The sequence below is a fragment of the Triticum urartu genome, chromosome 1A (assembly GCF_056163025.1).
Source record: "Triticum urartu cultivar PI428250 chromosome 1A, HENAU_Tu73, whole genome shotgun sequence".
Classification (NCBI taxonomy): Eukaryota; Viridiplantae; Streptophyta; class Magnoliopsida; order Poales; family Poaceae; genus Triticum; species Triticum urartu.
Window position 1 is genome coordinate 100,855,642 of NC_141873.1, and position 4,691 is coordinate 100,860,332.

At 50.0% G+C, this 4,691-nt stretch overlaps 1 pseudogene; it reads left to right on the top strand.

Moving 5' to 3' along the window:
- Positions 1-2,579: 2,579 nt before the first annotated feature.
- LOC125512231 (ferritin-like catalase Nec2 pseudogene) lies at positions 2,580-3,880 on the top strand (annotated as a pseudogene).
- The last annotated feature ends 811 nt before the right edge of the window (positions 3,881-4,691 follow it).

The following is a 4,691-nucleotide window of genomic DNA, read 5'->3' on the forward strand; positions in this document are numbered from 1 at the left end:
CGGAAGCGGGATGAACTCCTAGCACCAGCTCGCATGCGAGCAATTCAAGAGGAATTGGCGGCATTCTTTCTTGACCACGTGATCGCTGAAGACGGAGAATACTATGTGGACCATGCGTCCGTATGTTAGGAGATTATATTTGTAAGAGATAATTATTGTATATATGTAGCCGGTAGTGTCGGATAGATATACGAGAACTTGTTGTTCAACCAATCTCTCGAAGAAGGAGAGGTGGTCGATATCACTTCTCTCTGTATGCATATATGTTCATGACGATCTTCTGTTTCCTTCGTTTGCTTACTAGCTAGCTAGCGTGTCTAGTCCTCTCTATACGTATGAATAGTACGTAGCGTCGATCAAGCACGGACATAAGAGAGGACACTTCTCTCTATTAATTATAGCTAGCTAACACAATATATGAAACACCTAAATTAACCCCCCCAAAACCCCCAAACCCACCCCCCCTCCCCCCCTTCAGAAAAACAAAAACCCCAGCCACAGAAATGCTGACGCGTGGATGCCTATTCGTCCCGGTTGGTGCCACCAACCGGGACCAAAGGCCCTCCTGCCTGGGCTCCGCGCACATGCCACGTGAAGGCCCATCAGTCCCGGTTCTGGATTGAACCGGGACTAAAGGGACAGGGCATTAGTACCGACCCTTTAGTCCCGGTTCAGAAATCGGGACAAAAGGCCCTTACGAACCGGGACAATAGGCTCGTTTTCTACTAGTGGTAGTTTATTTTGTGTTTAGATGATCAAAAGACTTTGGTTGCTGTGGCTGGATCCTTAGATCTCGTCTGGTCTGTAATGAGCAATGCTACACAGCCGATGATTTTGCGGACGATGCATAGACGACATAGGGTAATAATTGTTGGATTGAATCCCTCCATACCTAAGCAACGTCAGATCCTACCATCGTCCACCTGTCGTGCATAAAAGGTCATGTGTGCAGCTATTCCGGTCTGTAATAAAGTAGACGTATTTTGCTTTGTGCTTTTGCCAGTTTGCCTTAGGGGGGCAGTTCGTAGTGCTTTGGTCGTTCCTTAGTATTTGTAGATGTTGATGGTGTCTTGAACTTCTAGTTGTGTAATCGTTTAAACCTGATGCTAGTTTCTTTAATGGAAATCGGAAGGGACGGGCCCTTCTTTTATCAAAAAAACTAATAAAAGAAAAGATTCACCTGTTTCTTCCTTTTATTTGGCAATGAGCTGCTCGTATGTCATTTGACCACCAAAATTTGGACGCTCCTACCGCATCTGAGCATCTTGAATTCCTAAAGCCATTAGATTTCTTTGAAAAAAAATGCTGTTTTTTCACTTTTATTGTTCACTACGAGCATACGAGTCTTCATCCTAAAGGATATGACCTCAGGTGCGGATTACGGATTACTCAACTAGAGGTCAGTTTTTCCTCATGACGATGTATTAATTCTATATATCATTCTGATGACCAACCTAATTAAACTACTCTCTGTTAGTCCATAGTCATAGTTTGAGGTCTCATTTGGTTCGTATGATAGAAATATTATAGGAACTGAAAATAATAAGATGACATATATATCTCAATTTTTATAGGAAAAGAGATGTCATTTGACGTATACGATAGAAAAAAAATTCATTGAGTCTAGGTTAATGTTTTTTCCTTTAAAATATGAAGAAAAATAGTTTTATCCTATATAGGAACAGGAATCCATTTCTACAAACCAAAAGAACACAAACGATTTCTTCCCTAACAAAATTGCTATCCTTTAGAACCCTATATACCTAAGAGAGAGTTGCCCACTAACTTATTTATCTCAACATGTAAGCAATGCCACCTCATCATATAATTATAAGTAGGATAAGGCCCACCTCAACATGCAATCATGCATAGAGAAAGACCCATCACACCATTCAACCATGCATGAAAAAATATTTTCTATTCAATTATTCTACTTATATTCAATAAATATTTTTACAAATATACATAATCAAACGTAATAAGTTATGTGTATTTTAAATTATGATTCCCAAGTTAGCAACCTAACTTTTCATCAACCAATTTTCGCAACAAAGCGCGGGGCATCCTCTAGTTCCTATAAAATTTCAGGAGCAACTAGTTAGCATGTGCCCTTTCGAGAAAAAAGGTTTTTTTCGAGAAGCAGTGCTTTGACAATATGTTTTTGTAATTGTGCTTTCCTAGAAGAAGAAAAAAGGCACGGTATGTGCTTTCCGAAAAAAGAAAAGCACAGTTGTGTTTCCCGAAAAAAATACAGATTACTAGTAGTTCACATGATTGGAATATGGCTCCCGTATGCATGCTATTCTGGGACTGAGGTATGCCTTTCTATGGTGGACCCTGAGGTCGGACTCTTGCTGCTTGATTTTCGATCGAACGGGATTTGGGCACGGTTCAAAATACAGAACGCTCTAGAGAACATGCGATCATTTGGGCACGGTTAAGAGAAATTTTACCAAATCCCTGGTCAACATCAGCCACAGCCGCGCCCCCGCCGTGGTGATGGGCACGCGAGCATTTCGTGTCCTGCCAACCTCATGCCCTCCTAAATCCACGCTAACCATTACCAGACCCCCAGCCCGCAGCACAAATACACGGACGAGCATGGGCAGAGCAGAGCAGAGCCAAGCACGCGAGCTCTCACCAGCACGGCACGACCGGCGCTCCGTCCTCCCTGGCCATGGCTCGCGCGCACGGCGCATTCCTGCTGCAGCTGCTGGCCGCGGGCCTGCAGGTCGTCGCGCTCGCGGCGACCATCACAGTCACACAGACGGACGACCCGCGGTGCCGGCCGAGCCTGCCGCGGCGGGGCGCCATCGCGGTGTACCCGAGCGACATGGAGCAGCTGCAGTTCCTGCTCAACCCCAAGTTCGTGGAGGCGGAGTGGTTCCTCCACGCCGCGCTGGGCCGCGGCATCGACTACCTCGACCGCAACCTCTCGGCGGGCGGCCCGGCCCCCGTCGGCGCGCGCAAGGCCAGCCTCGACTTCCGCACCACCGAGATCGCCGCGGAGCTCGGGTACCAGGAGGTGGGCCACATCAGGGCCATCACGCAGGCCAACGGCGGGTTCCCGCGCCCGCCCATCGACCTCAGCGCCGACCGCTTCGCCGCCATCATGGACGACGCCCTGGGCGCGCGCCTCGACCCGCCCTTCGACGCCTACAACGGCACCGTCAACTTCCTCCTCGCCTCCTACATCCTGCCCCACGTCACCGCCGCCGCCGCCGTCGGCATCAGCCCCAACCTCATGGGCTACGCCTCCAAGCGCCTCCACGCCAGCGTCCTGGCGGTGGAGGCCGGGCAGGACGCGGTGATCAGGATGCTGCTGTACCAGCGCGCCGACGAGACGGTGGCGCCCTACAAGGGGCACACGGTGGCCGAGTTCACGCGCCGGATCTCCGACTGGCGCAACGAGCTGTCCGGCTGCGGCGCCAAGGACGAGGGGGTCAAGGTGCTGGACCGGCATCAGGGCGCGGAGCGACGCACCATCAGCAACATCCTCGGCGCCGGCGTGGACTCGCTCGGGTACCAGCGGACCCCGGCGGAGGCGCTGCGCATCCTCTACGGCTCGCGCAACGAGCAGGTCCCCGGCGGGTTCCTGCCCCGGGGCGCCAACGGCACCATCGCCAGAGGATTTGTCCAGCTCGCATAGATGTCGCTGCAGCTCGAGGACTCAGCCGGTGCTTCCATTCCACCTCTTTCGTGCTACCCATGGACTGAAACAGGCACAATAAAAACATTGCGATCTATATTTTGAAAAGAAAATTTGTCTCGAGACCAAATTCAGTTTACAGCTCGAGAAACAAAATGCCAGGTGTGAGTCGGAACTTTATACAAAACTGAAATGGGATTTTGCACAGAGATTCATAGGGATTTTTATTTATTTATTTTGGTTAATCAAATAGTGTGGGAATAGATGAGACTTTGTTAATTCTCATCTAGATGAGAATGAGCAAATCTGAATTAAAATCTGTTACGAATAGTACATCGTTAGCACTACTCATATTCTTTTTTTCTGAAACGAGGCAAAAGATTTGCCATTTTCATTGATTAAGAAGAAGAGAATTGCCCGGTTAATTGACTGAAAACCGGGCTAAAATCGATACAGCACAACCCATATGATATGGGCACCACCGGCCAACCTGGCCACCGACATGGAACAGAAGCCACGCCGGCACATGCCAACAGATGGCCACACGTGCAAGCAACCGACAGCTCCGACTTTGACGACGAGCAACACAGGGGAAATATGCAGGACTTGCGCCGACCGTGCCCAAAAGAACACCTCGAACACGCCGGGAAGAACCGACTACCAAGACCACGCCGCGACCCAAGCTCCTCTCGACGCCATCATCGTTGCCAAACAGACACCAGCGCCCCGCCTCAGCAAACCACGCGGCGAAGATGCCGCCATCGACGGCGAAGATGCCATCATCCTCCAGTCTCTCAGTCGTAGCCTGCTCCGAGACGATGCCTCCAAAGAGGAGAAAGACACGAAGACGCCTCTATCGCCCGATCCAACGAATCTGAGGTTTCTCTCCGGAGCCCAAGCTGTGGGGAGAAGGAGCAACTCCACGGCGACGCTTCCAAAAAAGATCACGGCACCCGCGGGCGACGCCGTCGCCGGCTCCGGTGAAGACCGGAGCAAGGATTTCTCCCGGCTACTCATACTCTGATTTGTCATTGTTTGTTCC